This window comes from Canis lupus, chromosome 11, assembly GCF_048164855.1.
Source record: "Canis lupus baileyi chromosome 11, mCanLup2.hap1, whole genome shotgun sequence".
In the NCBI taxonomy this organism is placed as follows: Eukaryota; Metazoa; Chordata; class Mammalia; order Carnivora; family Canidae; genus Canis; species Canis lupus.
The window spans coordinates 52,915,652-52,942,174 of NC_132848.1; the positions used below are offsets into that span (position 1 = coordinate 52,915,652).

The window sequence follows — 26,523 nt, forward strand, 5'->3', positions numbered from 1 at the left end:
CCAGCTCTCCTCAGTGCCTGGTTTTCTGAGACTTTCTAGTTTGCTTCTCCAGAGGCTCTACTCTCATCTCTGAGGGTGGGGGAAAGTTAGCCCTTTGTAGAGTAGATGGGAACCTACAGGTCTAGCTGTTCCTTACACACTCTTAAGCAGTCCCCAATCCACTCCCTTGCCTCACCTCTGTCTTTCAGGTAGGTGGTGCCACTAATCCCTGAGCCTTTCTGCAGTTGGGCGGAATGAATCAGCTCCTCCTGATTAACATGGCCCCATACAGGGACTTTGCTTTGATCTTCTTCCACTTTGGTCCAGAGTCACAATTGTCTCCTAGTTTTACTAAAGATAAACTCTGTGTTCCTTATTTTTGTTTTTCTCGTTGTTTAAAGGCAACTTTTCAGAGAAAAGGGAGTGGGGGGGGGGGCAGGACCATTTTTATTTGGTCATCTGAAAACTAGAAGTCTTCCAAATGATATTGCATTAAGAAAAAAACCCAACCCCAGTCTTTCCTCCTGTGTTTCTCCTTTACTCTCACACCACTATCACACTCACAACACTTTTTTTTTTTTTAAGATTTTATTTGTAAATAATCTCTACATTCAATGTTGGGCTCAAAACTACAACCCTGAAATCAAGAGATACACACTTTACTGACTGAGCCAGTAAGGCACCCCCATACTTCTGATGCCAGATGTGTAGGGTTTGTTTTCCCTCAGCAAGCAATTCTGTGACACAAGCTGGGTGCCCTACAATTTAACTTAGTTCTCACACTATCTACCAGGAGATAGCCTCAGATCCCACAGGTGAGGGGATGAGTCCCACAAGACTGTCCTCCCCTTCAGGTGCCAATCACAAGTAGTAGGTACATAGCCTGGCCACAACTTCTGTCTGACTTGGCTACAAATTGGAGAATCCCATGGCCTCCTCTCTTTGGATTCAATTATTTGCTAGAGTGGCTCACAGAACTCAGGAAAACACTTACTTAGGTTTACCTGTTTATTAAAAGATATAATAAAGAATACAGATGAATAGCCAGATGACAAGACACATAGGGCAAGGTTCAGGAGATTCCTCAGAGCAGGAGCTGCCATCCCCATGGAATCAGGCCGTGTCACCCTCCCAATACGTGGATGTGTCCACTGACCTGGAAGCTTTCAGAATCTCATACTTCTGGGATTTTTACAGAGGCTTTATCACGTAGGCATTATCAATTATTAACTCCTTTCCAGGGCCTCTCCCTTCTCTAGAGAATGGGAGGTGGGACTGAAGACTCCAAGCTTCTAATCACAGCTTGGTCTTTTTGGTGGCCAGCCCCTATCCAGAAGCCCACCAAGAGTTACTGCTGTCACCCAGGAAATTCCAAGGGATTTAGGAACTCTTTGTCAAGAATGGGGGTCAAAGACCAAATATTAGAACAAACAGTGCTCCTGCTATTCTTATCACTTAGTAAATTACAAAGGTTTTAGGAATTCTGTGCTGGGAACTGGGGGCAGTGAGCAATATATATTTTTTCTATTATCTCCAAGACATTCTTTATTATTTGTTCAATAAGTTTTTAGAGGAGAGGCTGGGGGAAGAATGGGAAAAGAAGACCAACAGTGGTGGAGAGCTGAGCTCTGCCTACTAGTAAGTCTTTTTTATTTTTTACTAGTAAGTCTTTACAACTTTACTGGTCTAGTCCAAAAGGGAATGTATTTGCTTACAAAACCAAATACCGGAAAGGCAGGTATGGCTAGATCTTACTAGAACTAGACACTTGATCCTCTTAGGACTCTCTAGAGATGGCTACATTCTCCAGTAGTAAGGAATAACTTGTGCTCATACCTTGACATTAGTAACAGCAGAGAGGAAAGAACTGCTTCCTATCGCTCAGCTATCAGAGTAAAAAAACATAGAATTTTAAGGATTTTATATATTTAAATATTTTCTTAAAAATTTATTTGAGAGAGACAGAGAGAAGGCGAATGTGAGAAAGAGAGCACAAGCAGGGGGGTGGGGTAGAGGGAGAAGCAGACTCTCCTCTGAGTAGGGAGTCTGATGTGGAGCTCCACCTCAGGACCTCAGGATCATGACCCAAGCTGAAGGCAGAGACTTAATCAACTGACCACCCAGGCACCCTGGATTTTATTTATTTATCTTAGAGAGAGATAGAGAGTTAGAAAGAGGGGAGGGGCAGGGAGAGGGAGAGAGAGAGAATCCCAAGCAGACTCTGAGTGTGAAGCCCAACACAGGGTTCTGTCCCAGAACCTTGAGATCATGATCTGAGCCAAAATCAAGTCAGATGCTTAACTGACTAAGCCATTCAGGCACCTCCCTAGAAAGATTCTTTGTCTTGAGCTATATCATAGACAGTGGTCTGGGAAGCTCCATTTGGGCCATGAGAATGAGGGAGAAAAGTAGTGGGTTTCTAAAGTACAGGGAAACAACACCTATGTTACCTGGGGGCATCACTGATGTTCTGCACCTTCACTGAACTGTGAACCTACAGTTCACCACTGCCCTTCAAAAGATTTCTCCTTTGTTGAGGTGGCCAGAAAACATAGGCTTCACTTATTACCTCAGTTCCCAAATATCTATAAGCATCTACTAATGCCACTGGATACTGAGAATAAAAATAATAATAAGGCCCAGTCACTGGACTTAAGGACCTCACAGTCTGATTGCCAAGAGAGTTATGTAAAGAAATAATTACAGAACAGTATTGTGAGTAGAGCAATCCAGAGGTCTAGAAGATATACAGAGAAAGGAGGCCATAATTTCCTTTAAAGGAGCAGTATTTTATAGTGGTGATATAAGCTGGGTTTTGGAAAACATAAATATGAAAGCGTCGGTGAATTGGAACTGGGAAGACATTCCAAGCAGAAAAAAAAAGAAAAAAAAAACATATGCTAAGGCTTATTGGTTCAAAAATATTTACTCATTGCTACTAAGATACCTTGTACTAGGTAAGCATTGAGATACAATTCTAAAAAAAATAGTCATAGTCCCCGTTCTTGAAATTTGCAGTATGATGAAGTCAGACAATCAAATTTTCAAAAAAATAAATTAATTACAAACTGTGTTAACTGCCACAGAAGCGAAGTACACAACACTATGAGAAAGCAATAGGGCTGATAACAGTGGATGGTGATGTGGGTGGGTGGGGCAGTCCACAACAAGGAGTATCCAGGGAACCACAACCATTTCCATGTTGCTGGATAAGAACAGGAGGTCCAGGGATCCCTGGGTGGCGCAGCAGTTTGGCACCTGCCTTTGGCCCAGGGCGCGATCCTGGAGACCCGGGATCGAGTCCCACGTCGAGCTACCGGTGCATGGAGCCTGCTTCTCCCTCTGCCTATGTCTCTGCCTCTCTCTCTCTCTCTCTCTCTGTGTGACTATCATAAAAAAAAAAAAAAAAAAAAAAAAGAACAGGAGGTCCAGCTGTCTTGGACAGGGCAACAAACTTGTTGCCCCCATTTTTAACCTTAGGGCTGTTCCACACTTGTAAACAGTTCTTCAAAACCCATGGGCAGAGAATCATAAATTCTAGAGTCTTTTCCTTTTTTTCAGCAAATTTAGCTTAGCTGAGAATTTCAAAATTCCTCTTGAAAATTATGGATACTCAAGTCAGACCTGATCGGTCATATCACTTCCTGCCTCCGTCAATAAGTCCAAATCTATCTGGAATTTCTCAAAATTCTTCAGTGGGTTTTTTTCAAGATCTTATTTTTAAGTAATCTCTACAATCAAAACAGGGCTTGAACCCACAGCCTCAAGATCAACAACTGCACGCTCTACCAAGCCAGCCAGGCACCTCTGGGTTTTCTTTTCTTGACCTGTTTTTCTTTTTTTCCAACTTCTCCAAACCATTGTGTCATTAGCTGCCTTCACCAATGTAGAGTTTTTTTATTTCTCAAATTTAAGATCAATTTTTAAGCATACATAGATATAGAAATTTTATTCATAAAATAAAATTTTAAGGATACATAATTACTTATGTATAATGCTTCCAATTAGTTTATCTATTATTATAGATAATAGCCTGCCTTTGTTTCCTCTCCTTAGGCTGGATGTAGAATGTAACTGCCCCCATGGAGAGGGGCAAGAAATCAAGGAAAGTAAGGAGACCAGCCTCAGTTATCATTGATGATGCCAAGAGACACTCAGCACTAGGACCATGTTATTTAAACATAAGTGAGAAATTAAGCTATGGAGTGACCTTTAAGAGGTTTGTCACATTAAGTGTACTTCGTATCACTAAAGACTTAACTACTAACAAGCTATACCTAAGTGAGTTACCTAACTACTTCTGAGTGCTTTGAAATGACATCAATATTCAGCTTCCAATTTCTAATCTTTGTTGAACTTTTCGTTGTTGAATGCATTAAGTACACCAAGAGTTGGGGACATTTTTAAATGTTGACTTTGGATGTACTCTCCCTTCCACTATAAAAAATGACTAGTATTTTTGATGCCCATTTAGTAAACTAAGGCTACCAAGTTTTGTTCTTGTGTATGATATTATCAAGCTGTGGTGGGTAACTGTTTTATCCCATAAACTGGTTATACCAGGTTGGGTTCCTCTGATTCATACTGTTTAAAATTTGCAGTGTCTACATTCAGTTATAGAGAACATCCATCTAGAGCAGTCTATTAAATGCTTTACCTAGAGATGATGGCCAGAAGCACTCGGACCAGCTATCAAGGGCCTCAGCAAAATGACAAAGTATGATATATCTTCAGTGCCTTCCCCAAATCTATAGCTTTACCACTCCCCGTGTCTTTTCTTTTCAACTGCAATTTTTATGCTTTTAGCTCCTGAGGTAGTATGAGGAAGGCATTGAAAGAAATGTCTTGGAGGGACTCTGACAGTAAATTATTCTCTGGGTCTGGGAGTACATGTCTACACCTAAACTGTACTTATACATCTTGAAAGAGAGGCCACCAGGGAAGGAGGAAGGGCTCTGTGGGAACAAGATAAGGGAGGGAAGAGGTGCAGAAAGGAGGAGCTCTGATGAGAGTTCCACCCTCAGGGGCAGAAAAAGAGCCATCTACCCGTCTGGGTACCAGATAAGGATAAAGTTAAATGTTGTGTAGGGTGTTTGGAGACTTCATAACTTCTTCATGTTTTAATTTTTTTTAATCCCCTTCTGTTTTCCCATGGTGCTCCCAACAAAGCTCTTAAAATTGAAAGAGCCTATGTACTGATTCTGGTGCACAGTAAGACAGGGATACATCCCAATCCATAACTTCTCTTAGAGGAAAATGAGAATCAAGAAGTATAGTTGGTACTAAGAGATCAAAAAGGAAAAGAAAAAAAGCTAAATTTTTCAGAACTGTGGAAAGGAGAAAAGAGGTTCAAGGAGTCAGGTCACAGAGAATCTAACTGGGAAGAGTTCCCTAACAATCCCTAGGGCAATACAACCTTCCTTCGCCTTGTATCTGTCCTCCCCAGTGTTCCATGTTTTCAAATGACTAACTCTTCCTTCTTCACACTTAATCCAAACTCTCATATAGGCAAGAGAGGTATAGGGAGTACCAGGACCCCCATGGCAAAACTAAAAGGCTTCACAGAAGAAGAAGACACATATGAACTTCTTTTTTTTTTTTTTTAAGATTTTATTTATTTATTCATAGAGATGCAGAGAGAGAGAGAGGCAGAGACACAGGCAGAGGGAGAAGCAGGCTCCATGCAGAGAGCCTGACGTGGGACTCGATCCAGGGTCTCCAGATCACGCCCTGGGCTGCAGGCGGCGCTAAGCCCCTGCGCCACCGGGGCTGCCCACATATGAACTTCTTAATTTGGTATCACCTCTAACAGAATTCTTGTATGACTGTATTCTTCTGGGTCAGCACCCCAGAGATCTCTAGGGCAAAAACCATTTTTCAAGAGGAATAGCTACTTTCTATTTAGTTTTTTGTAAGGAGAGGGTAGTAGGGCAGAGCCAGTCCTATGAGAAATATTCAGTAAAGGAATTTCTCAGAGTCTCCTACCTATACTTCAGAGCCCTTGATTTCCTTGCATTTATTCCTGAATGTGATTATATTAGCCAGGCAAAAATGGCCAACAGTTCATATTAATGGCTGTAATTCGTGTTCCTTTTACCTTGCCAAGGCAAGTGTCTCTATCCTTTCCTTTTATTGGGTTAATTTTTCAGCATTAATGAAAAACATCCTTGAATACTTTGTACCAATATCAGATTTCTTTTCTTTTTTTTAAATTTTATTTATTTATTCATCACACACACACACACACACACACACACACAGAGGCAGAGACAGTCAGAGGGAGAAGCAGGCTCCATGCAGGGAGCCTGACATGGGACTCGATCCTGGGTCTCCAGGATCATGCCCTGGGCTGAAGGCAGCGCTAAACCGCTGAGCCACCCAGGCTGCCCTCAATATCAGATTTCTTATGTCACTTTTATACATACCAGGAAATGAAGACCCTCAATCAGCCCATCTGAAGCAGGAGATCCCCTTCTTTAACTGTCTCATTCTATCTCTGGTCCTGGTGTTCTTCTGATCTAACCATTTATTTACCTCCCAGTTTTCTAGGATGCCCTACCATATATATCCTCAAGGGAATCTTGAGTAACACTCAGGCTATATCCCATTTCCTGCCCTAGTACCCCTCCCCTTTTTTCTTGGTTTTGGACTGGTGGCTGGAAGGAACTATGAGAGCATGGCCAGCCCTTTGAGGGTAGGGCCCTATAGAGTTCTGGTTGTAAGAATGATCTCTGCAATCTGACAGCATGCATCAGAATCCTCTCTCCTCTACTAAGATCAAATGTCTAAGTTCCCAACAGCTATAAAATAAGAATCAAAAAACCTTGACATGGCCAGGCTGAGGCAGCCATGTGAGAAGACTGATGATGCAAGGAATTGAGGTCTTCTGCCAACAGTCAGTAAGGAACTGAGGCCTCTGTCAAGAGCCACGTATGTCAGCTGTCTTGGAAGCAGATCCAATAGTCCCAGTCAGGCCTTCAGATGACTACATCCCTGGCTGACACCTGGACTGCAAACTCATGAGACCCTGAGCCAGAACCATTCAGCTAAGTTGCTCCCAGGTTCCTGGCCCTCAGAAACTATGAGATAGTAGCAGTTTGTTGTTTTAAGCTGTTAAATTTGGTAACTTTTGGGAGTACATAGCAATACATAACCAATATAAAATGTTTTCTCTCTCTTGAATCTCAACCCCCAGAACCAAAACTCTGTGTTGCATTCCTGCCCAGTACTAAAATAAGTGTTCATTCAGAGCTTACTGTGTGGTAATAACAGTGCCTATCTCATTGGGTTGGGAAGATTGAGCATGATAATGCATATAAAGTACTTAACGTGAGTCTAGCTCACAGTAAGCACTCAACCAATGCTAGTTACCACAATCATACAGAAACACAGGTCTGTGGGTAGTTGCTCTAGATCTTGGAACCTGGGAGGCAGGCTTAGGGCATAGCATAGTGAATGAAGATTCAGAGTTGAGGGGGTAGGGAAGGAAATCCTAAGGTACTTCCTTCCACTCCTAGTAGTTCTTAGGGATCAGGCCTAATGTGGTGCTGCAGCCAGCATTCCCTTCCATGAGAGTAGGAGGGATAGGTCAGAGGAGAGACATAGCTTTTTAGTGGCCTCTAAAATGACTAAAGCAATATGTAAAAAGGTAGAAAACGTTTACTAAATGCAAAGAGGGAAAGAAAACAAGAGATAAGAGTGGCAGAAGTCATCTTGAACTGCTTCTTACTTTTGCTTTGGTACTATTGTGTTTATTTTTAACTTCCACTGGGCCAAGCAGAAGCTATCCTCCAAATACTCCTTATGGTACACAATCATACACTCTGCAGCTTATAACAAAGCACGGGTCTATTGTTTGTTATCTGTTCCCGATCCAGGCCATCTCTGATATGAGTTATATAGAAATGTGGTAGGTTCTGGGAGCTGCAAGTCAACAGGCTAGTCCTCAAGTCGTTTTTTTCTCAGGGGAGACACACACTAAGGGAAAGAAGGGAAAGAAGGGAAAGAAGGTTTTGGAATACTAAGAACAAAGTGAAGAATGTGAAGAATAAAGTGAAATTTTGTCCAGCAATGTGCCAAACTAAAGTGTTCTTCAGAAAAGAAAGTGAAGAACATTTAAGAGCCAAGAGTGGTCAGAGACAGGCTAAAATAAAATGGGTCAGTTAGAGCAATCTTGGAATTAATTTGGTGAATGTGGCTCATACACTGAATCACTATTCTTAAATACACTGGGGTGTAAGCCTCACAATTTTTTTTATCAGTTTCAATCACTATCATGTCTCCATTGCCTCTCAGAGCCTAGCACATAGTAGGAACTTCATAAATATTTGTTAAATGAATGAAGATGTGACTCAACATAGATCAAGAAGTAGGGGTACATAGAGATCTATTATTTAAAGATACATATAGACTTATTTCTTAAGTTATACACTTTTGATTCACACTGGTGTTTTTTTTACTGATCTCCAATATATTTCAGTAGTCAATGTGTAGTATGTATCCCATCTGGAGACTTGGTCAGGTTTCAAATTCCCCATGTCCTCTACTCACTTGTTAGACAAGTTAGAAAGAAGACTATAGCTTTGCTTTGTGGATAGTGGAAATAGGCAAGCTAGCTGTTTCAAATATGTTATATGAGAAAATTATAGCTTGAATTCACGGGTCAGTAGTAACACATTAGCAAAGAATTAATTTTCCTATACTTCCTTTGAGGGTTGTAACTATCATATCTTTAAGGGTTAGAAATACTCAACTGCTTGTCTAACATATGCCCTAAGTCCCCAGCCCTCCCACCCAAATGATCCACTATTAGAGAAACTGCTTTGATAAGTAAGACCAGCTGCTTAATTCAATGTAGACTCTACAAGGGTACTGCATTACTGTTGTTCTCTTTGTATGAATAAAGAGGAAATCTAAGGAATTTCAGTATTTTCTCTGTCATTTCTGGTATGGAAAAGAGACATGAACTGTATTTGTTTGACTAGAACCCTTTAGTCCTATAGGACTACGTATCATTTCAAAAGTCTCCTGTAAGGTAAACAAATCTATATAAGGAGATCCTATAGCATAAAGGATGAGAGTAGGAGGGCATAGGAATCACACACAGGAATCACTCCAGAGTTACCTACGAGTTTCACCAATAGTCTGTCTACAGACAGCTTACTGTGAGCTTCCTCAGAGCTTAACTTGGGAACAGTACAATCATCTGGAGCCATTCTGTGCCAAATGACGGCCATCTGCTTTCCACGTGCCCTTTCTACTTGGACAAATAAAAACGATCACCCCACATGAAAACCCATAAATTCATATTACCTCAAAGACACTCAGCCCCACCTCAGAGCAGTAATATCTCAACAGCAACTCTTTGGATATTAAGAATGGATCATCTAGAATAAACCTTGGAAGTACTTGGAATGTATATTTCCACAAGAAAAAAGATTCCTTATTCCTTTCTGGGAAACATTTATCTTCCTACCTGTCTATAATCAGATTAGTCAAATGATGTACAAAAAGCAGGTGAACAATTTTTTATAAACCCTCACTTAAAGCACTAAATTCTGACCATGGTGATACTATTTTTAAATGATGCATGATTTATTATAATCCTTTATTTATATTAATCACACATTTCCTTATCTTCATAGATAACCCACTCTTTAGGTATTAGGGATCTGGGAGCAGTGGATAAAAGAAGAATTTAATTTATTCATTCAGCAAGTATTGTGCTTACTAGATGTTATTGGCCTGGTAGCAGCAGTGGGATGCAAGAGTGATACTATGTTTACTGAGAGCAGACCCTGTGGCTTTTTCACTCTTTTCCTCATTCAGAAGATCACTATAGCTATATATATATATATCAATTAATTGATTTTTTTTAAATTCTATTTTTAAATAATCTCTACACCCAACATAGAGCTCGATCCACAACCCTAAAATCAAGAGTCACATACTCTACTGGCATCTCTAATTGATTTTTAATATTATCTGCAGCATTGCACCAAATTGCACTGTAATTTTTTAAGAACAGAGTTTTATCATTTTTATACTATATGTATTATAAATCTGGGGCAGTTTGACAGGGGGCAAAAGTATTTAGTTTACCTAAATTAGAAAGATTGTTTTGTCAAAACAAACAAAATCAGGAAAACACTTACTTTGAGAGCCAATGTTGTCATGGTACCATAAAATTTGCCACTTCGACACTATTGATGAAATAAATAACAGTGATTAAGACGTAGCCAAATTCCCAGGCTTGTGGAAGCTTGGGAATTGCTTAGATAAAAAGAGCAGGTGGTGAGAGAGCTCCAACACCAAAAAGAGAATCACAAAGGCAGAGGTTTACAGCTTTGGCACCACCCTGCCTTTGAGAAATCTCTTTAGAAGGCAAAGGGCACTAAGGTGACCACTGATTTAAAAATAAAAATCTCCCCTAAAAACACTTTATATAAAGGGGTGAAGAGAGGAGAGTCAAACATTATTTATACACACGTGCAAATATACACATAGGTCAATTTATGTACACATACATATACATGTGTATGTCTACATATAGACAGATACAGATATACACATATACAATAGTATATTTCTGAGAGAAAGTAATGGAGAGAAGTACAGGAGTCAAAGGGAAACTGTATGGATCCTCCCGCCCCCAGGATTTTGAAAGGTTTTGCTTGACTTTTTGAAGAATGCACCCCACTGAAAGGGAGAGAGCAATCAGAAAGAATTCATACCTGCTGAACCCGTTTTGTTTTTTCTTTTCTTTTAATTTGCCTGCAACTAAGCAGCAGAACTGGTTGGGAATTCTTTTTGGACAGAGGGTGGTTTAGGACCTGCTATTATGGGGAACTTAGTCATTTTAGAGTCCATAGTTTTAGAAGAAAAGAAAAGTTATTCCAACTTATTCCAACAATTAAAATGGAAGTTTCACAAGAGCACACACTCGCTTATAGCTGTATAACCCCAGCATATAATTCGCCCTCAGTAAATATTGTTGATTGAATATATGGACAGATTAAAGGATTTTTTTAAAGATTTATTTATTTATTTATGATAGGCATAGAGAGAGAGAGGCAGAGACACAGGAGGAGGGAGAAGGAGGCTCCATGCCAGGAGCCCAACATGGGACTCGATCCCGGGACTCCAGGATCGCGCCCTGGGCCAAAGGCAGGCGCTAAACCGCTGCGCCACCAGGGCTGCCCCAGATTAAAGGATTAATCAATGAGATCAGTGAGTATGGATTGTTTGCTATATGCAATGGAGAATGCAAGGAAGTCTAAGACATAACTGCTACCTTCCAGAAGCTTTGTAGCCAGATAAGAACAGAAAGTTAATAATCATAAAGTAGTTGGAGAACAATAGACACATAATAGCAATAATAAAAGCTACGTTATGTGGTTCACTCTACAAAGCTTTTAAAAGGGCTTGGAGAACAAAAAAAGATGATACTGAGTTTGCCTTAAATAACTGACCAGATTTAAATAACTGCCTGCTTACTAATCCACTTCTCCAAGTGGCATCTTGGTGGTTCTGGCCATATCCTTATAACCTCCTGGGCCAGTTCTAATAATTTAAAATTTTAAGAATAAGTTAAATCCATCTGTCATCTACCCACAAGTGCAGCACTGTTTTCATTAAGAGAGGAAGAAACAGAGAAGGAATTATTTTACTTTTGTTTTTTAAAGATTTTATTTATTCATGAAAGACACAGAGAGAGGCAGAGACATAGGCAGAGGGAGAAGCAGGCTCCATGCAGGAAGCCCAATGTGGCACTAGATCCCGGGACTCCCGGGATCATGCCCCAAGCTGAAGGCAGACACTCAACCACTGAGGCACCCAGGCATCCCTATTTTATTTAAGATTTTATTTATTTATTTGAGAGACACAGAGAGAGAGAGCATGAGCAGAGGAAGAGGCAGAGTGAGAGAAGAAGGGAGAAGTAGACTCTCCGCTGAGCAGGGAGCCTGATACAGGGCTTGATCCCAGAACCCTGGGATCATGACATAAGCCAAAGGCAGACACTTAATGGACTAAGCCATCCAGGCGCCCCATGAATGATTTTATAAAATAGGTATGGTGACCATATATTTGGGGATCCAACTACATATTTGAAATTGAGACTTTATAGAAAAATCCATGCTCAGGCAGCCTGGGTGGCTCAGCGGTTGGTTTAGTGCCACCTTCAGTCCAGGGCGTGATCCTGGAGACCCGGGATCAAGTCCCATGTCGGGATCCCTGCATGGAGCCTGCTTCTCCCTCTGCCTGTGTCTCTGCCTCTCTCTCTCTCTCTCTCTCTCTCGAACAAATAAATAAAATCTTAAAAAAAAAAAAAAAAAAGGAAAGAAAAATCCGTGCTCAATAAATACTTGCAGATCGTCTGATCCAGATCTCCTGGCCCTCTCTTCACTCATTGCAGGGAATGTGTTATTGCTCATACAGTGGACTCTATAGTTCTTTCCTTTAATGAATACTTCAGGAAAGTCAGCTTTCAGAGAAAGCCTGCTGATAACCTAAAGATTGATTTGGGTTGAAAACTGATCTCCAGGTAGCCCTTTGCAGCTTAAAAAAAAAGATGAATGGATAAAATGGATGAAAGCCACTTTATCTAATTTGAATGAAGTGAAAGCTATAAACCTCAACAGACAGGGAGGGATTCTGCAGCTTCTCAGAGAGATTTTACAATACTACTGTACTAATGCTGCTGCACCTATACCTATGATTTCCCAGTTTTGCCTAATATTTTTTTTGCAGCATTATGCTTGGATGACAAAATGTTTTTCTTTTCTACTATGCTGGTCTCTCACTTGCTCTCTACCTACCCTGTCCTTTAGTCAGTTTGTAGAGAGAAATGAGTTTGCCTATTATCCCAAGAACAAGCTTTGCTGAATTTAATGGGAAATGGGGTCCCAGTAGCACTTTTGGAAGACACTGACAAGTATCCTGGAATGCAAGCAGCATATGGCATGAATCTCTTCTAAAGTTCTTTGTTTTGCATAGCTCTTGAAACAAAACAAACAAAACAAAAGACACAAAGACAAACTTTTTACGGAGAAACAAAACAGGTACAGAAAAACATACAAAACAAACATAGAGCTTAATGAGTCATTATAAGGTCAACACCTTTATAACCACAATCCAGGCCAGGAAACAGAACTTTACCACCCCAGGCCCCATCCAGGAGCCCCTCCATATCCCCAGTCCAACCATAGCTTCTTATCTTGATAAAAGTAACCACTATGCTGAGGATTAAAGCAAACCTTGCTTTATGTTTGTATTACACATGTGTGGTAAGACATCAAGTGTGCAACTCTAGACTACAGCTTAGTGTTGTCTACAGTAAGTCTCTTAATGTATAGGTTTCTTCTTCAATGTCTCCCTAGTCATTTTGGTTATCTAAAGCCTGACCTCTAGTTGACTCCACAGAGAGAAAAATGAGAGTGCTATTCCCTGAGTTCTTGCATGTTGATAAATATTTTTTTTTTTGTGCTTTTGACACCTGATGGGTCAGTTTTGCTAATATACCTCTGCTTCACATTTGGTTTGAGTACTTAACTATGTTACTCCATTTATGTCTAGCATTAAAGTGTTGACAAGACTGATGATAATATAATTGTTTTTGTCATATAAAGCACACATTCCCTTTTCCCTAGATGCCTAAAAGACTTATCCCTTTTTCTCTAAAGTCTAACGATTTGGGGCACCTGGGTGGCTCAGTTAAGCATCCGACTCTTGGTTTTAGTTTAGGTCATCATCATCTCGGGGTCATGAGAATGAGCCCTGCATCAGGCTCCACACTCAGCAGGGAGTCTTTTTGGGATTCTCTCTCTCCTTTTCCCTGTCCCTCTCCCCGTTCCTCGCTCTCAAATAAAACCTGGCTTGCAGTTGCATGAATTCAGCACCAAACTGTTCTAGTGCCTTCCATCCTTACTGGAGACCTCTTGCACTCATCTGCCATTTGAGTGGGGTACCTACTTCCCAATTTCAGCTGCTATTCTCAAATAAGTCTTCTGCCTCTCCAGTACGTATCTGTTGGCCATTTTTCTCTGCTCTGTTTTCAGGTTTACTTAGAGGCTGTATTATTTTCCTCTGCTTTCTACCATACAAATGGCAGGACTTGTGGATTTTGGTACCTTGTTTTCATTTGCTTGTGTTTTGGGTTTTCTAGAGTTACTCCTTCACCTAATTTTATCGTAAATGTTTTTGGTCTTGCTATCTAGTGGTTCCATGTTTTGTTATGCAGGGATGTTGAGAGATTAAAAAACTATGTGGCTGCGGCCATCATTCCAGAATCTTTTCAATCCTAAAACATTTTTTTTAAATGTATATTGTCAACACAACAATATTGCCCAGCACACAGCCCACAGAAAGATGGCTTCCTGACCAGGCAGGTTGCATCAGGGATCTTAAAGCTAGATAGAGCTTCAAGAAATCATCTGGACCAGTTCATGTTTTCAGGCAAGAAAAGCATCATCCTAAATTCAGAAGACATAGCAGTGGCACTTCAGAATTAAGTAGGATGTGGAACCTATTATTTAGTCATTTTACATTTTGTGGTTTTCTTATAGTGTTCATACAATAGAACCTAAATATATAAATACATACCACAAAATATTGCTCACTCAAGTTAAAATAAACTTGAATATTCAAACAGTTCAGAAGTACAAACGACAGGTTATGTAACATCTGCGTATGGGTAATAGTTAAAATTTCTGTATTAGTTACAGTCATGAAAGAAATATTAACTGAAAGTAGCTACTTTTTAAGACAAATCTGAAAATCAGCTAAGAGTAACATCCAATTCAATCAGTTGTGAATAGCTTTTTGAGTGAGTCAGAATATTTTAATGCAAATTCTTGTGAATTAACTAGGGAATAAAATCTCTGGTGATGATAAAATATTGAATTAACAAATGATAGAAGGATTTTTTTAAAAAGGAAAGACAGCTATCTATAATAACAAAAAGAAATAACTATAATACAAGATGAAAATAACCTAAAAGCAAACAGAACATGTCATTAATAGAGTCCTTCATTATCTAGCATGGGCTGTAATGGAGAACACGGCAAGTGTAATTCTGTTATCTCACCCTAGGCAGTACGCACACACTGTAAAATCCATCTCTTCATTTTCTGGTTGAAAAGATCATTGTAAAAAAGGACTGCCAGGGAGTGGAGGTCATGCTGATTTATTGGCAATTAAACCTGCAGGATTTCTGCACTCCCTTCAAAACAAAGTATCCAAGGCTATTCAGCCAGGATGATTACATAGTGGGCTATCTACTAAAGCCCAGGAGTCTTTCTGTTAGTGCACAACGGATACAATTGACTTGGCTGTATTTAGAAGATTACTGCTATTTTCTGTGCAAATTCTTGTTGTATCTTCCGCAACCGCCTAGGCCCAAAGAATTACCTTGTTAGTCAATTTAATAAGTAGAATCTTATGAAATGATATATAATTCTGCTTCGGTGTATAAAAACTGTGGTACAAATACAAATATGGACTCATATAAAGCAAGTGAATGTATTACTGAATCTATTTAATTGGTCTATGTTGCCTGATGCCTGAGCCCTAGCTTTCTGAAATGGTTGAGATATTTTTAGGTTTGATACTTATTATGAACTGAATGCTTGTATCTCCCTAAAATTCATATGTTGAAATATTAACCCCTAGTGTGATGGTATTAGGAGGTGGGGCCCTCAGGAGATAATTAGGTCATAAGGGTAGTGCCCTTATGAATGGGTTTAGTGCCACTATAAAAGGAACTCCAGAGAGATCTTCCACCCTCTCTTTGCAATATGAGGACACAAGGAGAAGTCAGCAGTCTGCAACCCAGAAGTGGGCTCTCACCAGAATCCAACCATGCAGAAACCCTGATCTTGAGAGTTCCTGCTTCCAGAATGGTGAGAAATAAATTTCTTTTGTTTATAAGCCATCTGGTCTATGGTACTTTGTTATAACAGCCTGAACTAACACAATACCAGAGCATATAAGTAGCTTTTATCTATTCCATGTCTAGATATAACCCAGGTTACTTAGGCTAGCTCTTTAGGTCATGAGTGCTATATACATTTCTGATGCCCTACAGATGGTGATGGGTAGGTAGGCTTAGGTGGTAGGAATGATGGAATCTTAGCAACACATGTAGGTGGAAAAGAGAAGGAAGGGAATACATTAGCTGAGGGTGGAGAATAGTAATCAGGTTAACATTTCTGCCTCTGCCCAACCCTACCTGCCAAAATGAATCTGATTATACTTGAGTTGTCCTACTCCTTAGAAATAGGAATGTGGTCACTGTATACTGTACCATATTGGATTATCTGCCTCAGGCACTAGCCTGTCTGTATCAATCCTAGCTTTCTTCTCTTGGGTTTGTATGCCCAAGGTCTCATTTATTCATCCATCCATCCATTCAGTAAACATTTATTGAGATTTTAATATATGCCAGTTACTGTTCTAGGCCCTCACAATATAGCATGTCTCTGTAATGTACTCTGCTTTTTAATTTTTAAAAAAGATTAATTTATTTTGAGAGAGAGCGAGCGCACACACATGGCAGAGAGGAAAGAGGGAGAGGGACAAGCAGACCCTGCCCAGTGTAGAGCCCAACAGAGTGCTTCATCCCACAACCCCAAGACCACAACCTGAGCCAAAAACCAAGAGTCAGAGGCTTAACAGACAGTGCCACCCAGGCACCCTTGGGATTTCTTTTATAAAATCATTAATCCCATGAACCCTTGTGACCCAAACCCTTCCCAAGGCTCCACCTATAAAATACTATCCCGTTGGGGATTAGGTTTCAGCATATGAATTTGGAGGGAACACAGTCTATAGCACATTCAGAAAACAATGGCGTTATTGTAACAGAAACATCTTGCCTCTCTACAGTGAGTGTGCTTTTTACTACAGGCTTTCTCAAATATTTTCAGAATATTTTAGAATAACATGTTATTATTTAAAATATTTGGTTGCATTTTTTAATAATAAAAATCTCAATTACCAGTAAGATTTCCATCAATACAGCCTCGTATTAATTTCCTTCCCATGGGTACCCACATCAAAAAGTTTTGCATTGGTGGCTAGCAAAGAGCTGTGTCATTCTGAACTAGTTATCTGAAAAAGCTATTAGTAAGTCTCAGCCACACTTTCTCTTTTCAAAATAGAGCTACTCTAGATCACCACAGGACCTAGGTAACTCGAGATGAAGAAAAAAAAAGAATCATTCATTAGGAAGTGTGAGAAATGTCTTAGGGTTGATTTTGTTTAAATGCCAATGTGAATTGATCATTAGCATTTGCGAGAGCTGTGCAAATAACACCACCTAAGGGGCTAAACCAACATGGGATTGTTTCAAAGCAATTAATTCACTTCCAAGTTTCTTGTATTAACACCACCTTATTTCCCTAGTGTAGATATACAATTTGTCTTAAAAATCAACCCAAAACTGTGATATTCCACCAACAAGATTACAGGGGTGAAAGCACAACCCCCTAGTCAAAGGCAAATTGTAGTCATATTAGTATGCTAATGAGCTAAGTGATAAACTGTGGGTCAAATTTCCCCTTCTTCAGCTTAAAGAGCACTTGAAAAGGCTTATTTCTAAATGTCTGGGAAACCTAGAAGCAGCAACAATTAAGATTTATAACATGAACGTTATCTGTTCAGCAATATGAAAATTTAGTTAGACTAAACTAAAATAAAACAGGATTCTTCCTAATGATTTTCAAGTTAATGGGAAACACGGCTTCAAGGAAACATACTGAATTATTCAAAATCTGGAGTGAAGTCTTTTCAAAAATCCTAATTTTACAATTTTTAAAAATTAGGTCTGCTTTGTCTAGTCAAGGAAATTTAAGGGAAGCCAAGGAAGAAAATAGTGGAGAAAGAAAAGTTGAAAGGAGATAACGTTTTCATGAGAAAAAAGTTTACAGATGTCAATTTCTCTTTCCTGACCACCTATCAAAGACGACTTTCTTAATTGAAACTACTCTCAGGACCTGATTTCACCAGGTCACAAAACATGTATGTGCTTTTATACAGTTTTTCTACAAATATCCATTATCCTTTATACGTACGTGTTCATTTTATTCATTCCTTAAAACCCAAAGCAAGTCTGACTGTATTTTGCAGCATCCAGATCAGCTTCTTGCCTGTGGAGCAGGCTGGGGACGGCAGAGGCAGGACCCCAGATGGCCAGGAAATGTGGTAGAGAGAACCTGAAAATGGATGTGGATCCATTTTCTGTGCATCCACATTCAACTCTATCCTCTGCCACTTCCACAGGCTGTGAAGCCACAGGCAAGTTATCCCATTTCCCTAGGCCTCAACTTTGACAATTATAAAAGGGACATAATAAAGCTTTAGGTCCAAGGCAGTGGTCCCAACCTTGGCTGCACAGTCGAATCACCTGAAGAACTTTAGATACACTGCTGACTGGGTCCCACTCCCAGAGTTTCTAAATTTATCTGTGTGGCTGTTGCAATGGCATAGGGAATTTTAAAACTCCCTAAGTGATTGTAATGGGCAGATGAAGTGAAGAACCAGTGCTCTAAGGGTGTTCCGAAAATTAGTTAAACAAAGCTAAACAGTACGTACTTGACAAGTAGTAGGTCAAAAATTATTTATTTCCTTTTTTCTACAGTTGGTTTTTCTCTTTGTGTTCATAGTCATGTGTGATCTTAGCTGGAAGCTATGAGAGAGAATTCATTCAAAGATTTGTTTTATTTTTTTATACTTTTTTATTTTGAAATAATTAAAAAAATTTTTATAATAAATTTATTTTTTATTGGTGTTCATTGAAATAATTTTAAACTTAAGAGTTGTGAGAGCAATACAAAGAATGCCTATACACCCTTCACCCAGATTCATCAATTGTTAACAATGAACTACATTCACTCTATCACTCCTCCTTATTCTCTATACACATATAATTAATATAATTTTTTTCCTGAACTACTTGAAAGGTAGTTGCAGAAAACATGCAACTTTACCATTAAAGAGCATGTATTTATAAAGAACAAAGACTTTCTCCTACATACCTACAGGACAATTATTTGGGAAATTTAATATTGTACAATACTATTATCTAAACTACAGTCCATATGTAATTTCTCCAATTTCCCAATAATATCCTTAAGGCATCCCACCATGCCCTCGTCCCAACATTCAGGATCCAATGCAGGATGGTGCACTGCAGTTGGTGTCATGCCTTTTTCATTTCTTTTAATCTGACATAATTCTGCTGTCTTTCATGACACTGAAAGTTTTTGAAAAATACAAGCCAGTTGTTTTTTTTTTTTTTTAAATATTTTATTTATTTATTCATGATAGTCACAGAGAGAGAGAGAGGCAGAGACACAGGCAGAGGGAGAAGCAGGCTCCATGCAGGGAGCCCGACGTGGGATTCGATCCCGGGTCTCCAGGATCGCGCCCTGGGCCAAAGGCAGGCGCCAAACCGCTGCGCCACCCAGGGATCCCAAGCCAGTTGTTTTGTATCCCATGCCATCTTTTTTGTAAGTGTACAGTTTAATGATTTCTGGTAAATATATAGAGTTGTGCGGCTATCACTATAATCCAGTTTTAGAACATGTTCATCATCCTCCCCAAATTCTGCTTTCCCACTCAAACTCCCAGCCCTAGTAACAACTGATTTTCTTGATAGTTTGGACTCTCCAGAATGTCAAGCGATAGAATTATACAGTATTGTATCTGGTTTTTTATATCTGACTTCTTTGACTTAGTCCAATGTTACTGAGATTCACCCATTTGCAGCATATCTCAGTAGTTTTCCAGTTTTTTCTTTTCCGGTTTTAATGCTGAATAGTACTGTTGTATGGATATACCACATTGGTGGGCAGCTTCTAAGATAGCCTTCAACGACCCCTGCCTTCTGGTATTCATGGCCTTGTGTGGTTGCTTCCTATTGAGAATGGGGTGGACTTAGCGACTTGCTCCTAAGAGATATCCCACTAAGCAAGGTCCAGATTCCTGACCCATAGGAACAGTGAGAAAATAAACACTTATTGTTTTAAGTTACTACATTTTGGAGGGGTGATCTGGGCATAACAACAGATAACTAATATACTATATTTTGTTTATTCATTTACTAGCTGATGAACATTTGGGTTGTTTCTGGGTTTGGACTCTTATATATAATATTGCTATAAATATTCACATTCATGTTTAAAGGACTTTTCTTATGGCACCAAGCTCACTTGACTTGTACTATTCCTATAGTTCCAATTGCCACCTTGGTTTTTTAACTGTTTCCCTGCTTAAAGTACTTTCTTATCTTAACAAATAAAATTGTGCACTCTACCAACTAGACCCTACAGTAATATTTTAAATCAGGACACAATATGTTAAAGAAGTAAATAGACTTAATTTAAAAAATCAATAGGTTCCAAACTATACAGAGCATCAACTACTTCTTGATAGAATATTAATATTTCAGGATATTAAAAGCCAATTTGGGGACAGCAGTGATTATTTGTTTAATTTTTGCTAGATATGTGTATAGTGTAAAGGGTAGTTTTGTGCCCTAGGAGAATTAAGGCCATATACTCTTTTTCCACCTCCCTGCTCTCCAAAGCATGTATCTCTTAGAAAAAAACAAAACAAAATTTAAATCTACTATGCTTGCACAGTGGTTACTGCATTCCTTTAATCTGAACTAAGAATAAAGTCACCATGACCATGTTTTCAAGATTTTCTTTGCATAGCCAATATATGGACCAATTTCTAATAGTTAGTGTCTAATGAACCCTTAGCATTCCTTTAATCTGAACTAAGAATAAAGTCACCATGACCATGTTTTCAAGATTTTCTTTGCATAGCCAATATATGGACCAATTTCTAATAGTTAGTGTCTAATGAACCCTTAGTATGTGCCAGGTATTATTCTATACTCTTCATATGCATTACACTTAATTTAATTCTTACAATGATCTTAACTGTCACAACTCCCTCAGGTAGGTACTCATAACAGGATGGTCTCTTCACACAATTCTAGGAGATGCCATTCATGTTGTAGTTTATATGAATGCCTGCAATTATATAGTGCTAGGCTGCTTGTTGCTATTGTCTATTACATTTTCTACTCAACAGATGAAGATGCACAGAAATGTTAAGAATCTTGTTCAAGCTCACCTACTTTGTAAGTGGCTGAGCTAGGATCTGTAACTAGGCTATCTAGCTTCAACCAGGGCATGAACTCCTAGACACTGTATTCTTCTGAAGAATCCTAATTTGAAGTTTAAAAAAAAGTCATGTTAGATATGGCCATTTTACTTTTATTTTTTGATATGGTCATCGTAGATAATTATTTCTAGGGCATTGTTTCTCAAGGAATGATCCCAGACCAGAAAGATCAGCATTCACCAGCAAGCTTGTTAGAAACGTGAAATGTAATGCCCTAGTCCCATCCCAGATATACCGAATCAGAAAGTCTGGGATGGGACCCAGCAATCTGCACTTTACAAGACTCTAGTTGATTCTGATGCACGCTCAACTTTGAGAACTACTAAGTTTAAGGAAATATAAGTTTCAAAAAAAAAAAAAAAAAAAAGGAATACTTAATGGTATTTAGATTTCTTTTGCTATTTGCTTTAGGGTAAGTTTTATTTCAAGTAATCTACTCAAGTTAGTCCCTGTGTTTATTATACTCTTGATCTATATTATAAGAATGAATGATCTTACAGAATTCAAGGAACAGGCAAGGGTGAGAATAGGGCAATCACTCTTTCTGGCTCCCCTATAAAAGTGATGTAGCTACTCCCTTGTTTTCTGTCTCCTCTTTCAAATGTTCGAAAAGGAAAATCTGATTGATTTAGCTGTGTGATGGGGGGCATCCTCTTGAGCCAGTCAAGTACCCACGGCTTACTTGCCTGAGTCTAGGAGAAGGATGAGGTCACATAGTACAAATAGGCCAGAAGGGCTCTGTTGTGATGGCAGCAAGTCAGAGTCTTTTAGAGGTGAGGATGGATGGAATCGATGATCTGCATCTCTGATACACACTTTATGTTTAAAATAATGTGGTAAACATACGTCAGGCTCCCTGCATGGAGCCTGCTTCTCCCTCTGCCTGTGTCTCTGCCTCTCTCTCTCTCTCTCTCTCCTGTGTATTCTCATGAATAAATAAAATCTTTAAAAAAATAATGTGGTAAGCATAAAAAGAATGCATTTGTTCTATCATATTTGATATTGAACATGTGGCATTTGAGCTCCTTAACTGGTTTGGGAAAAGATTCTATGGACCTGGCTAGTGGAGAAGCCCAGTGCAGAGCTGCAACGAGTGAGGTTCAATACACTTCTCTGTCAAGTAGCAACACAGATACTGAAGTAAATAAAAAGGGAAAATTCATTTGCTAGATTAACTGAAGTAAGGCTGGCATTTTTTTCCTCATAAAGATCTGAAGATATTTTTCAAAAGAATATGAAATGCAGTATCTGCTTATGAGAAATTAAGTCCAATGGTAGTTCAGACTTGTTCAAAATGACACTACCATTAGCTGAATTATACATTGTATCTAGCTATTACCTGAACAGCCTGTAACCTTTGAACAAATTCTGAGCGGTAGTCTGGCTACCTTGTTTCTATCATATAAGTATTCTCCTGAGGCGCAGTTGATTGGATCAAAGGTAGACATCTGACCAAGGAAAAACAAGCCATTTTAGCGAAATAGGTTTTCTATCTCAACACTCCCGATAGCTGAGGCACATTAATGGTGGAGGAGCAGAGCAAAGATCAATAAAATCTTGATACTGAGAGTCCTGAAATGTATTGATTTCCTGTTTTTCCTTAGTCATTTCTTTGTTCTTTTGTGGACTACAAAAGTATTTTTATAATGCAACTCCTTTTAAAATAATATATTAGGGGCACCTGGGTGGCTCAGTCAGTAAAGCATCCTACTCTTGATTTCAGCTCAGGTCACAAATTCAGGGTGGTGAGATCAAGCCTTGCATCCAGCTCCATGATCAGCTTGGTATCTGCTTGAGATTCTTTCTCTCCCTCTACCCTTCTCCCTCCTCACATATGTGTGCTCTCTCCCTTTCAATAAATAAACAAGTAAATAAAATCTTCTTAAAAAATAAAATATTATTTAATGATACCCATATAGATGGCAAAATCTATAAAGAATAACAAGAAAATGATATTTTTTTAAGATTTTATTTATTTATTCATGACAGACACAGAGAGAGAGAGAGAGAGACAGAGACACAGGCAGAGGGAGAAGCAGGCTCCATGCGGGGAGCCTGATGTGGGACTCGATCCCAGGTCTCCAGGATCACACCCCAGGCTGAAGGCGGCACTAACCGCTGAGCCACTGGGGCTGCCCAAGAAAATGATATTTCAAAAAAAGCGGTGTAACAGTTACCTCTGAAGGTGAATGAGGGACATATTTTCAGAGAAGGGAAAACAATGGTCTTCTACTGAATGGCAGTATTCTCTTTCTTAAACTGGCTGGTGGTTACTTTATAGTTCATATTCACATATATGTATTTTATACATTCTTGCTCGACATGATACAATTTCTCAAAAGGAAAAATAATTTTTATCTGAGAAAATTCAGTAGGTTTCTACTACTTCCATGCAAACATGTCCTAAGACCCATAGTTATTAAAGACAGTTTAAGAATAGTAGTATTCATTTAAAAAACAGAATATGGGTATATGTGTTTAAAGCATGATTCAAATATCACTAAACTCCAGGGTTGGAAGAAACAGAGATTTTCTACTTATTTGAAGGTCTTTATTTAATAAAGATAAAATTGGGAGCTAGAAAGATTAAATAATTTGTACATTTTCTTCTTTTAATCCAGAATTCTGGGTCTTTCTACCAAGCAATACCACTTTCCTAATATGAGAAGAGATAGCAATCGTATCAGTAAGAAATGCATATTTCAAAGTTTCAATTATTTTTAATGCTTATTTTATTCTTAGAAGACTTGACTGCCTCAGAGCTGAAAATAAATTCTCCTATGTAATATAATATCTATACATAAGCAACGTTTTATATCATGATTGCTGGATATCAAGAACATTCAGAAAAGAAATTACTGCAATTTAAAATGGAATTTTACTGACAAGTACTAAATTTTCTTTCCTGCTTATTCATTTTAAATCATATAATAAAGTGAATTTAATGATAGAGTGATTCTTATGGGTACAGGAAAAAATTGCTTCCCCTTTGCTAAGCCCATCAAAGGTAATCGAAGATTAATAATACTATGTGTTGTAAAAATTGGCTTATTTTCACTAATGGAAGACACATCACCACTCAGATGTTATAGTCTGTTACTTGGAAAGGAAAAAGAAGTAGAATGCCTAGGTCGGACTGACCACATTATTTGTAGGACCCAGTGAAATATGAAAACATGGCACCTTGTTCAAAAAGCAGAAAAAGTGCCAATACACTGCAATGCTAAAGATACTAAAACACAAAACACTTTTCTTTCTTCTCTCTCATTTCTTCTTGATGTTTTAATTTGTTTACTTGCACAGGGATACTTTCAGGATGATGGCAGCTGCTCATAGGCACCTTAGGTCCCATTCCATGACTATGCACTCACCATCCACCAGCTGCCAGGTTCACATCTCTCTAGCTGCAGGACATACACGCTGTGCCCTGGTAGGGGCAGCAAATCAACCTCCCTTTGCATGGCCCATCACCCTAACCCATGGCAGACAGGCAACTCCCAGAAGGCTGCAATCTCCATACCTAAAATTTTTCTTGTGTAGCCCTCCCATGGAAAGCTTCCACTTTTTGTCCTGTGTCAATCTTGAAGTAGGAACCAGAACATATTCAGGAATCCCTTCAAAAGAAAATCCATCCATCAAATATTTATAGGCAATGTAGATTCTGCTGAAGAGTTTGTAAAGGAGCCACTGGAGGGTTTCATAAACCAGAGTGAATAGCATACAACTTTATCAATGCCCTCTTCCAATTTGTCTTCTTTTTCTAGTCTCATGAGGATGTGCGTGTGTGTGTGTGTGTGTGTGTGTGTAATAAAAGATTCATTTTCCCCTAAATGAACCAACTTCTAAATCTTCCTCTGTGCACCACTACTATTCTCTCCCTTTATTACTGCATTAGAACCAATCTGAACTATCGGCCTGAGAATGAGTGCCTCTTAGCCAATATGTAAGACCAGGCAGTCCCAGAAATAATGGCTATTTAGACATGAAAATTGTGTTCTGTGAACAGATGGAGTATGGCTGAGGTCTAGAAGGGGAACAGGGGAGGGCAACATGGGCACGACTGGTTCTTAGATGAGGAAACACGGACATCAGCTTAGAGCTGTATTTAGGACACTTGAGGGTTTCAGTGTAGCACGGAGGAGAAACTGAAAACAAAGAGAAGTTGAAAGAAAATGGAAAACTCCAACTCATGTAATCATTGGCTTTGTTAAATTACTGTCCATTTGCTTCATTTTTGTCCAAATAAGACAGTACAACAAACACACACACCAACTAATAACCACAAAATTTATCAGTTAATTCAACAAATATTTTTTGAGCATGTACTACTTGCCAAGCAGTGTTCTACATAACTAGGATATGTCAGAGAGCCACCTGGGTGGCTCAGTCGGTTGAGTGTCTGCCTTTAGCTTGGGTCATGATCTCAGGGTCCTGGGATCGAATTCCATGTTGGGCTCCCTGCTCGGTGGGGAGGCTGCTTCTTTCTTCCCCCCTTGTTGTGTTTCTCTCTCTCTCTCTCTCTCTCTCTCTCTCTCTCTCTCACACACACACACACACACAAATAAATAAAGTCTTTTAAAAAAAAGTATATGTCAGAGATCAAAAGAAAGACTGCTGTCCCTGTGAAACCTACATTGTTGTCAGGGAGCCAGACTTAACCAAAACATAATAAATAGGCTATCTAAGTGTGTGAGAAGATAATGTTGCTCTGGGAAAGATAAAGTATAATAGGGAGGGAAAGGGTATTAAGATTCTTGAGACATGGTTGGGGGTAATTGCAGTATCAAATTCGGAGGTCAAGGCAAGCCTCATTGTGAAAGTAAAATTTCAGCACGGACTTAAAGGAAGTGAGAGAGTTAGCTAAGCAGATATCTGGAAGAAGAATCCAGGCAGAAAGCAAAGGTCACAGGGCTGGGTGTGCCTGGCACTGTCAAGAAAGAGCAGGGAGGCCAATGGTGGCAGTGCTACACAGGGTTAGATCATGTAAAATGTGGTAGGATATTATAAGGACTTTGGCATTATTTTGAGTGAAATGAGGAAGCCACACAGTAGTTTTGAGATGAGGTTACCCAAACGGGCAGATTTTGAACGGACAGATTTTAAGAGGATCATTCTGGCTGCTGTGCTAAGGAAATACTGCTTAGGGGCAAGAAGAGAAATGTGTGTGTGTGTGGGATATTAGGAAGAATTAAAGCCATTCAGGTGAGAGAGGACTGTAGCTTTGAGCAGGGTGGTAGTGGTAAAGGTGAGGAGAAGAGATCAGATTCTTTTTTTTTTTTTTAAGATTTATTTATTTATTTATTCATGAGAGACACAGAGAGAGAGAGAGAGAGAGGCAGAGACATAGGC

General features: G+C 39.2%; 1 long non-coding RNA gene across 4 annotated transcripts in view; it reads right to left on the reverse strand.

Moving 5' to 3' along the window:
* The window catches only part of LOC140600207 (uncharacterized), a 263,881-nt gene that overhangs the window by 226,066 nt on the left and 11,292 nt on the right, over nt 1-26,523 (reverse strand). The window contains exon 3 of one of the 4 annotated variants that reach the window (XR_012003422.1): nt 23,136-24,788. The exons of the other annotated variants lie outside the window; for them this stretch is intronic. This is a non-coding gene — a long non-coding RNA (uncharacterized lncRNA). Of the gene's footprint in view, nt 1-23,135; nt 24,789-26,523 lie in introns of those variants that run through there. 4 annotated transcript variants of the gene reach the window in all.